Here is a 17392-nt window from a genome sequence, read left to right as displayed (position 1 = left end):
TATGCAGTAAAGAAAGTTCTTATATTCCTGAGGGCTATAGAATAAGCAAGTGTGGGTTTACCAGGCAGGTCTATGGCAGCTGCAGTTTCTTCATTTGCAGTGTCCAGAGCAGAACAGACATTGTCCTTAGACAACCTTGTCCAACCATTCTGTCATCTGATTCAGACTCAAGCTGACTGCTCAAAGGGAAAAAGTACTGTGGGCATCTGCATAACTGAAACCTGAGGCAAGCAGAATGTTAAATAAGTCTAGAACTGCTAAAAATTTTCACAACGAAGGGAAACAAAAGTCTGCTTTTTCTCTGAGATCACCTCTGTCCTGAGCATTGCTCTAGCTCTGTCACATAATCCTGACATAAGGCAGTTACTCTGTCTAAGAATATTTGGTGGAACCAGAATGGAATTGTCATGTAGAAACCCTGTAATTCAAAACACACCGTTTGCATATTTTAGATACTGATTCTGTTAAAGCTAATTAAGTACTACTGATGCTATAAAATACTTATAGGTCATATTCAGCTCTGAAGATTATATCATTTATTGGTAAAATATCTAGTAGTCTAAATGTTCCAACAAGTGCAGGTGAAATCAAGAGAGCTCAAGACCTATGAAAATCAAGTCTGAAGTGTAAGAGGAGGACAAACTGTGCCTTTCACACTGCAGAAACGGTAAGCAGTGAAATGAAACAAAATTATGCTTCAATTGCTGTAATAAAAATATGCTTTGATCTAAGGGTGAATTGATAAATTGATGGACTAAAATATATGTTATGCTGAAAGTGATGAAACTGTGTTTTGAGTTTTCAGCCTTCCTTTTGTTTTTCTCTTTCTCCATTGTTCCAATTCTTTTTTGGTCTTTCAGTTTTGTCAGTGAATACAAACGAACGAACAATAATAATAACCAAATAAATCTGAAACATATTTCACAAAAGGAGATCTAAAGAGTTCTAGCTTAGCAAAATTAGAAGCTGCTGACTGGTGAAAATACAGAAAAGATACCAAATAAGCAGAGTGAAAACCTTGCCAGTGAATTTAAGAGAACAAATGAAGGGACAGCATGAAGTGTGCAGGGTAATTTTTAAATAAAAACACAGGTGGGTTTGAAGTAAGAAATGTGTAGAACAGCTACTGGAGAAAAGGTGCTTCCTCTTCCTCTCAGTGAAGGTCCATAAATCAAAGCATTTATGGGCTTTACTTAAGGTCTCCTATACTCTTGGTAACAACAGCTGAAAGGAAAACCAGAGGAGCCAGCTCAGAGACTGCCCAGGCAGAGCCATAGGCAGGAGGGATAGCAGCAGCTTGCAACTTTGAAAAAGTTCTCTCTGAAAAAACAGTAAGAAATAATTGTTTAAATCCAATCAAATGCAACTAATGTAGCCTTGTGTAGGAAAGATTTTGTTCTCCAAATCACTTATCATGTCCAAATTTTAAAGATTGCTTTCCATTTTCCGATCTGCACCCACATAATGCAGTTTAATACAATATCTATAACACATATCTTTGTTGACAGAGGATGTTTCTTCTAGCTTTAAGGGCGATTTTGACTTGCAAAGGGCTATGTCAAATCCTATCAATCAATACTTTCTCCAAGGAGAGACACGAAAAAAGTCTGACAACAGGAATCTGTCAGTTTCCAAAGCACTTAAAACTCACTAGTCCTGAACACTTTCTGGGTTTATTTGCATAAAACGCACCCCTTTCCTTCTATTTCTTGCCTCACACATTAGATTATTTTCATACTGCATATTAGACCACTAATAAGGCACAAATTTCAGAGAGCATGGTCTAGTCTAATAAGCACACAGTTTAGGACTGAAACCCCCTGGTTTCCCACATCATTTTCATTGGCTCTATGATTTAGTGCAATGACTATTAATGTATGATTTTTCCAGACTTAAATTTCTATCTGCAGAAGTTTATAACACTCAGTTTGGACTGGTCATAAGGAAAAAAATCAACCTCAATAAATATTAAGCACAAAACAGTTTTAGACAAATCATCAGTACTCTGGAAAGAAGCTGAAAGCCAGTTGTGAGTTGTAGTGAAAGTTGAATAAAATAAATGGGGAAGAACTGGTGGAATAGTTTTTTCTAAATGTTTGGTTTCCATATGGAAATCCAGTATGTGTTTTCACAGTAAAAGACACGATAAGAACCTCTTCCTTGCCCAGAATAGGCTAATTTTCATGTCTATATGGCTAGGAGTTCCAGAAGTCCAACCTTAATGACATGCACAATATTCCCAAAGGGACAGAGTTCAATGTTGACCTCAAAATTAAGTGAGCTAGTGATTTTATTTTCCGGGTTTTTTTAGTGTGAATGGGCAGTGGTAAGACATATCTTGAAGTTTAAGCATATGCTGATTTGTCCCCCCCCCCCCCAAAAAAAAAATCACTAAGCTCTCCATGCAAAATCCATGACAAGTGTGTGAACCAGGACATTTTACTAGAAACAAACAGGATCAGTGTTATATTTTGCTTAGTCTGATACCAGGAGAAATGGTAACTATCATAGTTTTCAGGAGAAAAGACATGACCAGCATGGCAGCATTCTGTCCAGTAAACTTCAAGATTTTAATAACATTTTTAGAAGTTTGAAAGCGGCCAACAGATAGAATAGATGAGATGTTAGATCAAAATGAGAAGAATATGGACACGTTAATTTTGGAACTAGTCATGTTGCTAATCTCTGAGCACATTTGAAAAGAAAGTTTATTTTATGGCAAGAAAAAACCCACAGTTGTGATCTTCAGAAAAATTCCAAAGTGTGTTTTGTTAAGAGAGTTAATGCAATGAGGGGAGTTACAAGACAAACTGACGTTGCCTACTGAATGACTGTGCAAAACAGAAGCAATCTGTATAGAATGAGTTACTTCAGAAGGAAGTATAATGAAGTTTTCGTCTCAAATTAGGTATTTTCAAAATTAACCTCTGCTGCAAGTGTTATAAATTCCATTCCAAAGCAATCTGGAGAACAGAAAACCAAAAAAAACCCAAGAAAATAAAACAACAACAACAAAAAAATCCAACAAAAAAACCAAAAACCAGACAAAATCCACACACACAACAACAACAAAACAAAACCAAAAAACTGTAAAGAAAAGCTAGGAAATTAATTTTCACTCTAAATATTGACAAAACCATTCAGAGAATTTAACAAGAATTTAGAAATAGTTTGGTTTCCGTGACCAGATTCTCAAGTCTGCATTTATTGGACAACTGAAACATCTAACAGAAATATAATGCCTGAATCTAGTCTCAATAGGTGACATCAACTTCCACTCCTGACCCTCTCCTGCCTTCCTATTATTGGACTTCTTTTGTAGCAACTTCTCTAATTAAGAAATCGTGCTTTTTTAATGTCTAATCCTCTACTAAAATTTTACTCGCCCATCATGCAGCATATAAACTTGCATTTTCCCCCTTTGGCTTTGCAGAATAAATTTTCAAGATTATTGTAGTACTCAAAAATAACAAAAAACCTTCTCAAATTTAAAACGTTTCTGCATATTGTATCTTTTGTCTCTTTTGTTTGTTGTGGAATATCCTGCTCCTCTCTTTCAGCCTTTCCGAGTTCTATTCCATGCCCCACAGCACCTCCAGGGAATGGTTTCCTACTTGTGAGAAGTCTGTCATGCACCACCTTTTATAAGCAGAAAGCACCTCTACTCTCTGAAAACTTATGGTACACTCTGTTCTCTGCAACCATGAGTGTGAGAAATAAATTTTTCTTTTTTAGTATGAAAAACATCCAAATCACAAGATACACAGATAAATCTCTCCTCTAAAAACACCCATTTCTTCCATGTTGCCAAGGAAATGAGTACATAGTTAATCACAATCAACAAAACACAGTCCTCTCCACCTTCTCTATTTCTATCTTTCAGCCTGTAAGTTCTCCAGACAAGAAGCTTCTTGCTGCATTTTTGTACAAATTTTGGGGATGAAACAAAATAATTAAGAAAAAGCCTTTGCATTCTGTGCAAGAGCATCCTGCTAAAGGGGATCGAAACAGAGACACAGGACATGTTGGTGACTGAGTTAGGCTGTGGGCCTGAGAAAATGAAGCCAGGAGTTGCACAGGCACTCGAAGGTCAGCAGATTTCTCATCTCTTTGTCAGTGTACCCTGCAGTGTTCTGTTAACATTTTGCAATAGGTTCGGCAGCTAAGCTTTTGGGGTGGGTGTAAGAGTGCACCGCTTCCTGTGGTGACCGTTCTTCCTGTTTTCTCAAGGCCGATGGAGACGAGCTGGCGGGGCTGCTGATTTTGAAACAGGGGCAGATGCATGATTGTCTTGTGAGAGCACAGAATGAATCATCATCCCATTCTTATAGAAAAATCCCGAATCTTTCCAGAGTTGGAACTCTAACTGTGTGGCTTTGGGCTACCTGCTCTTTCATTGAGAAGGGGGTGGGAAATGCCCAAAGAGTCAAAAATCAAGAGCCAAACCACAATAGATCGTGAGATTAGTTTAAAAATCATATAACTTTTGGAATATATTTTCTCTGTTCACTGAATTTCCATATCTTAACCTACATCCTATTCTCTGCAATAAAAGCAAGAAATATTTTCTTTTTTAATATGAAAAACATGAAGTATCATGAGACTTTTAATAAAACCACAAATCAGTAGCCATAGATGGACAGAAAGATTACTGAAACACAGAACTACTTTTACACAGGTTTTGATAAACGTTCAAACAAAATAAATATTCAAACTATTGAAGGGTTCAAGGGTACAGTAATTCACTTTATTAGTAAAAGAAGAGAAATCTTTGGTAAAAGACAGGAAAGGAAGAGAAAATAAATTGACAAAAGAAAAATCTTCTGCTGTAAGATAAAAAATGCAGAATAAATCTATCCTGGTGCAACTATACCTGGTTATTATTATCAAAACCTTAGTATTAACATGAGAGATTCCCCAAAACTGTTTGCAAATAACTACAATATAACCAGGATTACAGAAGATGCTTCCCTGAGTAGTACATTCTCAAAATTGAAATGAATATTTGGAACCTGCTTGCAAGAGCAAACACTGCCCCCCCAAAAAACAAAAGGCAGTCAAATTAATACTGTACTTAGAGCTTCAGACTCATACCAGCCCCTAGATTGTCTAGAAATTTTGAGGCTAACACCTGTTAGCTAATATATGCTAATAAATATGCTTGAGAAATCTCGTACAGATGAGGCAGTGTGCATTTTACCGTGCACTAAGCTCACATATTTAAATATTAGGCGTTCCTCTATGCTTTGTTATCCATCATAGCACTAGATGTTTTGGGCAAACTGATTTTTTCTTAATCTGTTTCAGTTCATATCCAAGCTCCCCAGCATTCTCCAAAATGTTTCATGATTAAAGGCTTAATACATTGCTCTTGTCATCAGTTCCATGCCCAAAAGCAGCCTTGGTCTACATTTTGGAAACAAGACCTATGCAAAATGGAAAGGAGACAGAAAATAAGAGCATAAAAGATCTCTCTTAAGGCTGAAGGGAGCAATGGTAAAAGGAAGGACTGGGGGGGACCCTCCTGGGGAGATACATGTGGTCACTCTGACATTTGGAGCCAGCCCAGAAAGGAACAGAGACTACTATTTCGACCAAATGGCTCTGTTTCTCTTTGATCTCATTATAAGGCTCATGCCTCAAAGTATGTTCAACCCAACTGACTGTCAAATGTTTGCTTTGGGCTGGATGCATTTAACATCCCCAAGAATATTTTTATATTCCATTACCTGTGTGCTAACACCTCTGCTTTTGACCATCTATTTGAACCTCATGTTACCATGTCTAAAGTCCTTGGAAATATTTGCATATCATTTGCCACTTTCTGGACCCTCATATTCTCCTATTCTTGCCTGGTCCCCTGTAATCTTGGACTGTGCTTTACATAAATATTTTTTATGGGTGAATATCCCTTTGCTTTCTGAATTCTTGACATGGGCCTGCCCTGAGTTTTCACGGAGAAGTGAATATGAAAGAGCTTGAGTTCCTCTCCTCATACTGCATTTGTTTCACTTTCTCCTCTTTTCACTCACGGATTTAACCTGAATCTCTCTGAGCTCAAGTGTAGGGTTTCTGAGTTGCCAGTTCATAGGATGAAGACCTTGGTGCTGCTGGAGTATGCAAGCAATGAGGATACCCCATTAGATATCTTCCTGATCTGTGTCAGTGGCTCTACTTTCAAGCACCCCTTCCTTTAATTAAATTTTTTTTGCTGAAAATCTCATCAAGACTGCTTACTGGTATCTACACAGGGTTTTGCATATAAAACTCTAGAATAAGAAAGAGCACTTCCCAGTTTCCTTACCATACAACTGAGCAAAATATTTCTGAGAATCAGTTCATGGTGCATTACATGATAATTTATTTATTTTTCCTTCCTGGCTCTAAAAGCAGAATGACTGCAGTCATCAATCGCACAGAGCTTTGACAGTCTGGTAGCTCAGTCTGCAGCAATATGGGGCTAGCATGGTTATTGTGGGGCAATTACTTATAACCTCAACTGGGGGGTTCACAAACTGGAGAAGCAGTGTAGAGAGGTGCAGACAGGTCTTGGAACTTGAGAGAAAATGTAATGCTAAAAGACATGGATGGTGGAAAAAACCCGAATGTGGATGGTGGTAAAAAGAAAAGAAACTGTGGAGTTATGTCATCTGTGGACTTATCAGCATCCATCACCTTGGATGACACAATGAGTGACACTAACTTTCCAAAAATGTCCAACACGGTTTTCGGGAGCTGCTCTAACACAGAGGTTCAAATCCCATCACTTTGCAATTACTGATGTACCACAATGGCTCCAAAACCTCTGCGTGAGGAAGCAGACCTTTACAGACCTGTGTGCTAAACCTGCCCAGCCCTTTGAAAGCACATGCTGTGAGTGAGAGCCCATGCTGACCAGAGAGGCAGGATGCAGGCTGCAAATTGGCTACCCAGGGCTGCTACGAGTCCGTGGCTAACCATCAAGTCAACTGTCAGGCTGCTGGGTGGGGGTGGGGGCATTGCAGTGATATTATGAAAGTTGTTTATCCACTGATTATCAGCAGCAAGAACATACACGAAATAACAGCAGGCTTTTACAGAAAGAGCCTCTAAATTGCATTATGATAACAGACAGTGCACTTGTCCATGGTTTGTGCTCCAGCAGAAACTCCTGAATAGGTTAAAAACAATCCTACTCTTCTCTTCCTTCAAAGCTTCATAAATAGAGACTGATCAACACCAATTGAAACAGTAGTAGTAAAGTTTGGAGTACGGGAGTTCTAGGGAAATAATGCCTATGAAATGCTGGACAATCCAGAATCTCTTTCCCATACAGGTGATCATCAGCAGAGCCCAGGCACTGCTACTCTGCAGCCCTGTCCTTTCACAGAACGCTGGTGTTTTCACATCAGGTGGTCAGAGGACACCAGCACAAATGCAAGCTTCAGCTTACAGCTATCAGTTAGATAAGCCTTAAGTCTGTTAAAGAGGAAAAAATTGTGGTTACAGAATTTCCCAGAATTTAAAAAATTCATATCACTGCATAAAAGAACACATTTGTGAGAAGTTTTAGGGCTGGGCTGGATGACAATTCAAAAAGAAGTAGTTAGAATGCAGGGCCCAATACTCATTTTCCAAGTAACCTCTCTTGTCTGCTCAGGACCAAGACCATGTGTGTATGTCAAATCTACAAGTTTTTTAATTTGGATAAAATGATATGGAATATGGAAGAGCAAGAGCTGCTGTTCTCATGTAAGAGGCCTGTAAAAAGATACTACTACTTCAAAAAGAAAAGTTCTTCATCTTGTTTTCACTCCTGCTTTTTGGGTTTCTTTCCTCATCAAACTGGAAAAACAAGTAATATTCTCTCATCACTGTAATAAAAAACTACTATTTTTTAAAAAATAAAAACCTTCTTGGCCTGGGTGAAACTTCTTTGACTCCATTCTGTATATGAACCTAAGCAAATGTTGGAGACAGATACAAACAAAGCCACTTCAAAATATGAAAGGAGTAGCAAAGCTTAGCAAAAAATTGTTACAATGTATGTTTTCTGATTGTTTTCTGAATATTTTTTAATGTAATTTGAAGAAACTGGACCTATGGGAAAAATTACTAAAGAAATAATTTATGGAAATTCTTTGCATTTCCAGTCCAGTCAAATAAAATAAACGTGGTTCCCTGAAACATATACACAAAATCTAGAGATAATTAATGTAGTGATTTGTCACTATCCAGAGAAGTTATGTTGTAAGAAATAATATTCCTCACCTGTGCAAGGCTGGTGAGCATTGACTACACTTGTAGGAAACTTGCATGCGTGAAAGGCCTTAATTGTTTTTGTCCAATAACTGATACTGAACAAGATGTGTGCCCTTTATCTTTTTACAGATGGAAGAAAAACAAAAAAAATTTATGCCTTGTCTTTATAGCCATGTATTCCAACATCTCATTAGTAAAAGGCACATAACAACTGTGAAAGAAGAAAGAGGCTTGGGAGCCATGCACACAATACCAGAAACCGCAGGAGTACATCATCACTTTAAAACAATTTCAGATGTTTTTTTCATATTGTTGCCAAGCGGATCCCCTAATGACAAATTAGCAATTTCTGACTGCTAGGATGTGCTAGGATGATGAGCACTACACTACAGATTCTAGAAGAAGTCTCCTGCAAAATCTAGCATTTAATCTGTCAGTCAGAGCTCAAAGTAATGTGATGTAAACGCAGTGCATCTAAGACAGGCTGAGAAAACAGTTTTAGCCTCAGTGGAGTGTGCTAAAATGCTAAAAGAAGAGGAAGGTCCTGCTGGCTGACAGAATTTGTGAGAAAATATTCAAGGGTTGAGACAATTCTCTGGGGGTGTTTTCTTTTTTGGTGTGTTACAAACTGTCACAAAGCATGTCTTTCCTGAATAACATATTACTGTGCAGAAATCTTTGAACTTATGCCTGGGGAGGTATGTGACATACAGTGGCACAGCCAGGCCCGTGGCTGAGCTGAAGTTTCTTCTCAGTGCCTTAGTGCCCAGGTGTACCAGTTTCTCTGGAAGATCTTGAAGGTGCTGCTGCACTCTGGGGTCAGACTGTGCCCCTCTAAACTATTTGGTCTTATTCTGAGAATAGAAGGCCCTTATTGTCTAAGATGTGTGTTTAGTATCATAACACATAGGAATTAAGTTTAGGGAATAATCCCTGAGAGACCTTAAACTCCCTGACATTTAAATTATCAGTTATTTTAGTTACTCTTTTATGAGGCCTTGTTGTCACAAGGTGATTATGTTTGGACAACTTGCCTTTTCTGAAGTGACAGCAACAATAAACAATTTGTGATTAAAAAGTGGTAAATAGACTGTCACAGATTTGACAAATTCAACTCATCAGATTGTCAAATTGGAGGTGGTTCTCTATAGGAAAATAAATACAAATCAGATTTAAGAAGAATTTAATGCCTTTTAAACTTAGGACTACAGGCTAACATATCTAGTTTCCAAAGTTAAGTCTTCATTGTTTAAAGACTGTAAAGAGTAAAGATTTTGAAAATTAATTTGTGATGGATTCAGACTTCACTTAAAAAAAAAAACAAAACTGAAAAATGTTTTACGTTTAATTTTGTTGAAACAGCGTAATAATGACTTCCTGATTTGGGTTATTTTACATATTTCAGTCAAGCACCTTTCATCACTGAGGTTCCCAACACATAGCCAGATATAGTCCTTTGTTGTCAAGGCGAAAAATTTACCCCTACTTCTTTGAAAGCGTATCTGGGATATTGATGATGATTGACCTTGAAGGTGTTGAAGATCTGTAAAATATCCTTGTCTCAGGAATCATGGTTTTATGAGCAAGTACAACAACTGCATTCAGTTTTGATCTTTCTAAGAACAGATTTGATCAGGAGAATAAACAGAAAAAGATTTACGAAACTTTCTTTCCATGATAGGAGAGAGGCAGCTGGGAGTGATCCCAGGCCTGAGTGCATCATAGAAGAATGAAGTGTATTTGTTGGATGGAAGGGGAGCTACGCAGTGTCTCTCTCCAAGCCTACACGAACTGGCCATAAAGAAAAGCCTGGTCTCTTCTGGCTGCCTACAAAACAGGAATGGAAAAAATGGGGAATGTTCTCTGAAGGAGATTCTGAGGAAGATAATCATATTTACTAGGCCATTCTTACATCATCAAGAGGCAGCTTGTGAAAAGAAGTAATTTTAGTGTTGACTCTCTTGAAGGTTTGATGTTAATATTTGAGCAAGAATTTTAAAAAGAGCACTGCAGATCCCAGTACCAGCTCATAGCTGTTTGTTAAATACAAAGGGCTCTGGCACCAGAGCTAAAAACACCTTGGTATATAGTGATACCTAAGGCACTACAAGAAAATGTACTCATCCATTTGGAGCCAAAAAAACAGTGATGAAGGAAAAGAAATCATTATTATAAATTTTGTGCACTTAACCCTTTGCAAAGACGCTCAGCATTTTAGCTGCTGGGAAATCATGGGAGTCATGTTCTGTTGCTGCCTTTTGCCTCCCAGTGACAGACTGATTGCAGGTTGATTGTCCTCAGTTTATCCTCACAGATCATGCTCAATTCTTCCAGGGTATGCCAATGGCAGCCCTCTCCCTAGGACTAACACAGCCACTAAAATGGATTCTGACACCTTTGGATGGCTTTCATTTTGATTCTTTGTGTTCAGATGCAAAGCAATTGAATCTTGCAGAGCAAGTGAACGTGCAGAGAGACCCTGCCAGGCCCTTCTTTCAAGAACTGTACATTGTAACACAAAATGCAGTTCACCTGCAAAGCCCCTAAGGTCTTTCCCTCTGCAATGTTTTCTTTTGATTAGCTCTGTAGAAAGTCAATCCCATCTCAACTAAAATACACAGAATCAAAGATATGAACCCAGAATGACACAAAATAAAAAATCTCTAATGCAACTAGTTTTAATCATCAGCCTTTCTCACATTATTTCTCATCTTTCTGAGTTTACCTTTTACTCTCCCACTTCGATGCACCGTATCTTCCATCACCTAGCTTAGCACTAGTAGTAACCAAAGTGGAAGTAGTCAGCCTGTGCCCCACTCCCCAGCTGAGCTCTTCAAGACCACCTTCCCATAGTCTTCACATCCAGTGCAAGACAATGCAGTGCCTTAGATGATTTTCTGATACTGGTGGTTTGAGGATGAGAAGCAGTTTTCCACTTTTCACAGGACAAGAAGAATAATCAAGTTAATCCACAAAATGAAGTGGATGTAAACATCAGGAAACAATCTCAGGAGAACAGCTCAGCATATCGTGCAAAGGGGGAGTAAAATGGCAAAAGCTGTTCTAGTAAACTTCTATTTACTGGCACGCTGTTGAGCAATAGCTTCAGTAACATGGTGTGTATTCCTACTTACACAGATTTTTCTCACACGTATGCACAAAAACACAGAGGAGTCCCCCAGAATTTGGGTGTGATTTGCAGGTGGTATTCAGAAAGGGATAAATATTGTGAGGATCAGTTTGTAAGATTTCACAGCACCCTCAACAGCAACTTAGAGCCAAATCTATTTAAAAACAGTAAAGGCAGAGAAGTGAAGTTGCCTTTGGTTGTGCTGTTTTTCTCTTTCCCGTTGTAGCTTCCTCTTTCTCTTCACCAGCTCAGCACTGCTGGCAGCTTTTTATAAACCACGATTCCTACTGCTGTCAGCTTATTTGGAAACTACATGGTGAGCTCAGTCCCACAGCTACTGCTGTGGGTTTGTGTTTCACTGCAGGCCGGGTTTGCTCTAAATTCTGTGCCCACCACCATAATTTTTATTCTAAAACACTCAAAATGCTCTGTATATTGAAAAAAACTTCTGTTCAAAGCAGAATTTTCCACTAAATGTACACAGTTATGTAGCATAAGCTAAAAGTGGAAATGCAATCTCCTAAATACATAGTAAAAAAACTTCTGCTCAGAGTGACAGCCTCTGGAAGGTTAAACTGTGGCAGGGTGGGCAGTAGTGCTGGGTCATTCTAGGTTGACAGGAATCTGCACTGAGCACGCAAAGTGATGGCATGACCAGAATAATAGCTATGGAACAAAAAGAAATATTAAGATTTCCTTTTTTGAGAAATCTTCTGAAATTCCTCAGACACCAGACACCTCAGTCTCCACGAGAGATAGGGTGAATAGGTAACTAGAGTGCTGTTCAGAAAGATTATGATTACAGGAATGATTAGGAATGAAACAGTGAAAAACTTTATTTAGTCATGGCATCAAGGAGAGATTGCTAGGAAAGCAGGCAGAAGCTAGGGGAAGGAGCAGGACCAGGACTGAGGAAACACCGTGGGTTGGGGTAGTGAGATAAACAGCACCAGCACTCCTGAAGTCTTTGTACTCTGCCTGCTACTCCAGTGGCAAACTTTGCCATTGGTTTAGTGGAGAAGCTGTTGGGACAGACACGTTGTAGTTTTTCTCACCACAGCAGAAATCCTACAGCCCATTAGGGACTGGGGGATGATGGCAAGATCTTGGCTGGAGACAAATAGTACTCAGAAGAATAGGTATACAAAGAAAATAAAATAAAGAGGTACCTCTAGGTCACAGAGTTAAAAAATACTTTTACTTGTAGATCTCTAAAATTCATCTATGTAGGTGCAAACATACATGCATTTTACATGGTCAGCCTAATCCCATTGATAAGAGGGTTATTTTTAAAATTTTTCACAGATCCCTCAGAAATGCTTCACTGACTTGCAGAGGCCTACAGACCACGAGTTGAAAAAATCACTAAATACTGACTGGAAAATACTGGTCCAAACACAATACTTCTACTGGTTAAACTAAGTTTATTCTGTATTACTGAATTAAAGGAAAACAGCATTGGTAACATCATGCTGCAACTGTACACTATGTTAAATTTCATCGCTGTTTAAAATACACAATCCAGTACTTCAATTAAATTTTAAAGGCTTTGTGTATAGGTGAGGCCTGTGACTGAAGAGACAAGAAACTTGAGTAAGCCCAGGGGCATGGGAGTGGGAGTAAGGTGACTGCAGAAGAGTTGAAGCTCCATTCATCAGCAGAGCATATTTTATCAGCAGCTTTACCTGTGTTTGCCCATGCTGTACATAACTGCACACAGTATTTCTAGTAGAACTGTAAGTATCTCAGCCTCTTGTGTTATCAGTCACAGAGGGTCACAGAGGTTACCAGCAGGACCCCCACTCAACAGAAAAAGCCATTGGGAAAGTCTGTCCCCTTCTCAGCTGGCAGGAATCCTGCAATCTGGGGACAGTCAGCTGAGTTATAAATACTCAGCCATGGCTCTGTTTTGGTGTCTACTCCTCTGTCTCTTATAATCTCCTACTCAGAAAAGAACCATTTCCCTTTTCTTAATGACCACTGAAATCATTTAGGGAATTTCCAGCACATGGTGCGCAGATTCTGATTCACTTTAACCCCAGAAAATGTTTAACTCCTTCTGGCAATTATTGTGAATTGATCCAGTGCTACAAATGAAGATACCCCAAGTTCCTCTTTCCCTTTTTCCCTCTCAGCCATATAAAAGCACTTGGCATTAAAAGCATTCTGCTCCTCTGCACCCCACTGTTACTGCACTGAAATCCTTGTCACAAAACCTTAGGCTCTCCACCTGGTTAATTTGTTCAGATTTGTGATTGTCTCTTCTCCTAAAACAGGAAGATAATTTCATTTTTCTCATTTTCCAAGATACTTACCTCTTAGCTTATTCATCTGTAACATTCTTTAAAATGCTACCACTAATACAATACGGTCAAAACAAAACCTCTCCATTTTCCTTCTAACTCCTTCTATTAGCAAAGCTACTGCTAGGCTTGCTGTCCTTGGGGGTTGTCTCTGACATTATGCCAATCTACACAACCAGGCTTTATCAAAGATGTGCAGCTTCCTCTTGCAGAACACCTGTAAGAACAAAATTTTTCACTTTCCTTTCATTGCTTAAACTCTTTCCCACCAATGACCCGAACAACAACAATCTCCTTCTCTCTGGTGTTCCTGGCTTCAGACTCTCTTTTCCCTTTCTCTCCTTTCTCCATTGTAAGGGGGAGATCAAACTACTGTTCAAATACTTTCTGTTGTATTTTTCCATTATTTTCCTTTAAATTATCACATCAAAACCAAATTTTGATGTCCTTTTAAGACTATTCACACAACTATTCCCCCCTAGTATTTGTTTCTTTATGTGTCACATGTAATGTAATTGTTTAATGTTTGCTGTAATACTGTACTGTAGGTACAGAAAATTGCTTGCATTAAACGAAAAGATTGCAACATTAGAGGCCCAATAGCTACAGTCATGAGAACAACAGGAGGGAGGAAATAAAGTATCAACCCATATAGTGTTAGCAGAACAACTTTGCAAAAAACAGTACTGAAAAAATAAACAAAACAACTGCAACCAAACAAAAATTTATCAACACCTTCAATGGGCCTGTCGTCTTTACCTGGCTAATGTAGCATTTGTCAAAGCAGTGAGCAAACTTTGCTGCTAAAGAAAGGTACAGTTTAAAATGGAGCTACTTAATTCTAGGCTGTTAATTTTTTCTACCAGATTAAGTAGAGATTTCAGCTTTTTACTAAACCCTGCAGATTTCAAGACACCTGAAAAAAACCACAGGCAAGAAAGTAAAAATGAAGACTAATAATCTAACTGCATGTGACTTATTTAGTAGAGATGGTCCAATGTTACAAAAGAATGAATTGTAACTAATTCAAACACAATTTTTCTAATTAGTAATTACTTCTGTAGGGAAAAAGATTCTACAGATAATATCCTCCTGAGTGTGTCATACACACCTGTCTAGTCACACAAAAAGCTGTGACCTAGGGCTTGCATACATGCTTCAGCTCTTATGCAGCCAAATGTCTGTGGTGAGGATGCATGAAGAGCACTGGCTCCTAGTACTTTAGTTCCTCTGTCTGTGCAACATTCCAGGCACGAAGTCCTTGTCAAAGTGGTGGCAGAGAGCAAGAAGCACAGCTGCAAACCCACGAGTTACTTAAGCACGTCTATTTGTGAAAAATGTTGTTCTCTTTAGAATTCTGAGAGATTGCTAAGAGGTGTAATCCTAATAAGATGCAAGTCTGGAAAGTATTATTTACATTAGGACAGCAAGACTAGATACAGCTAGATACAGCTGAGCTCTCAGGAAAGAACTGCTGCCTAAATATCCAAATCAAGCTCCACACAGCAAAGATATCTCTGACACAGCTTGGCCGAGGTCACTACAGACTCACAGTAAGAATCCTCTCCAATGGTGAATGTAGATCAACAATTTAGTTCAGATCATAAGACCACTAGTAAAACCAATATCCTGATCCTTCCCACTTACTACACTTTGCACCACAAAGCACTATTAGGATGCATAAACTGGATTATTTTCAGATTAAACTGAAGATATAGATAAGGTCTGCAGCTGCAAATGGGAATTCAGTCCATGGCATCAGACTGGAATCAGTCTGAAGCAACACCCTGTCAAAAGAAATACAGGGTGTATTGAGCCTCCATCAGCAGCAAGTATTTTTCTCTACAAATATGCTCTTCTTGAGCTGTGTTACAGATTCACCTTAACCTGATAGCTTAATTTTTACCATTAAAGTATCTGATTTTTTGGGGGTTGGGGGAGGGCGGTGTGGAGGTGAGAGGGAAGGTAACCTCTGTTGGACTGTAGGTTCTTTATGAAGGGATGTTAGACAATACTACCTTCATCTTACTGGTGCTGCTGACTGTAGGCAGGATGTACACTGGATGTAGACTTCAAAAGTATTAAAGCAATCTTCCATGTTAATTGCTTGAAATTATAAAAAAGGTTTTGAGAAATTGGATGACAATAAGAGAGCAGAAATCTGTAAATTGAAAATCTGTTGCCCACAGAATGCAAAAGACCATTGAAAACTGACATAAAATCTTATAGTTATTTGAAAATGCCTTAAAACCCACACAAGTTTTCCCAAATACAGTAAATAATAAAATGCAGCTGAGATGTAAACAGATCTTAAAGCCATATAAATTGCCAAAGAGAGATTTTCTTCTTTGCTGAATTCTGTTCTATGGAGAGTTTAAAAGTTACTAATCAAATGAAAAATTAAGTGCTTTTCATTTCTGTAAGTGATTGCATATCATTATTGCTCTTAAAATATCCATGAAGTTTTCTCTTCCTCCAAATGAAAGTGGTTATCTTCATTCTAATATGGATGTAGTCTAGTCTATGTTTGAAAGTCTTTGCCAATATATTGAAGTTAATTAAAACTGATGTTTTAATTACATTTTTATGACATTACCCACTAGCAAAAGTCCTTGCACAGATGCTGTTCCATAAAACTCAGGAACTCATGAAAGCTGAACGGTCAAAAGCACTTTTTTGCAAGTAGGACATGCATTAACTCTGGGAAGGGATAACCACATGGTGAGGAAAAGTCTTTATTCAAGTATAGCCATGGCAATAAACCTGTGGGTATCACAAGGGAACATCAGCGAGTCATAACCTGTCACAGTGGAAATGGGAGCACATATTTCAGGGGAGTCTATAGTCAGATTGTTAAAGTTCCTAAGGTGCAGGTCCACATGAGAAAAAGTGGTAACAAGTTCTTTTTGGCCAGAATTTGCAGCAGCTGTTTTCCTACTCTCTCATATTATATATGACGGTATATTTTTCCTACTCTCTCATACCAACATATGCAACGAAGATATTTCAACTGATATCTTCACCTCAGTAGCAGTCATGCAACAAGCAGTTATATGCAAAGGACTGTCCTCCAGACCCCACAGGTTCCACAGTCAGAGGCCCATGTCATCTCAATAGATAGTCAATGTTACTGGATGGTATACAAGACCTACAAGCCATATTAGGTCTAGATAAAAACAAGTTCCATGGAAAACATAGTACTGTGAAGATTATGGAACACATGAGGGAATCCCTTGCTTAGAAGTATTCTCTTTCTGTTACAAGAAAACTCAGTAGCAGAATCTGTGTAAATACCTGTTTCTGATTAAAAGATTCACTTCAGAATGAGTGATGTTGTCTTAGTTGATGTGGTTTTAGTAGGGGGGAACATTACCTTCCAAGCACCAAACAAGGTTTGAGGTGACGAGACCTCTCTGTGATGTGGCTGCTAGATGAAACCCTCTTGCTTTGGTAGTTTGTGGTTAGAAATAGCTTAAAGAATAAATGGCTACAGCTAGGGGAAGAAATGTTTCAAAAAACTGCACATGGTGAGGTGATGCTTAGAGGGAAAAAATTAATATGAATATTAAATGTTACCAGAAATAATCTTTAAAAATCTTTCAATGCAGCAGTTTTTTCTCTAGTTCTCGAAATTTCCGTCATGGGGAAGGATCCCTACCCTACCTCAAAAGTCTTTTTGGAGGTCAGAATACATTCTGTGAGTAGCAGTTCACATCAC

The sequence above is a fragment of the Corvus moneduloides genome, chromosome 6 (genome assembly GCF_009650955.1).
Source record: "Corvus moneduloides isolate bCorMon1 chromosome 6, bCorMon1.pri, whole genome shotgun sequence".
Classification (NCBI taxonomy): Eukaryota; Metazoa; Chordata; class Aves; order Passeriformes; family Corvidae; genus Corvus; species Corvus moneduloides.
Note: the sequence above shows the minus strand (reverse complement) of the source record.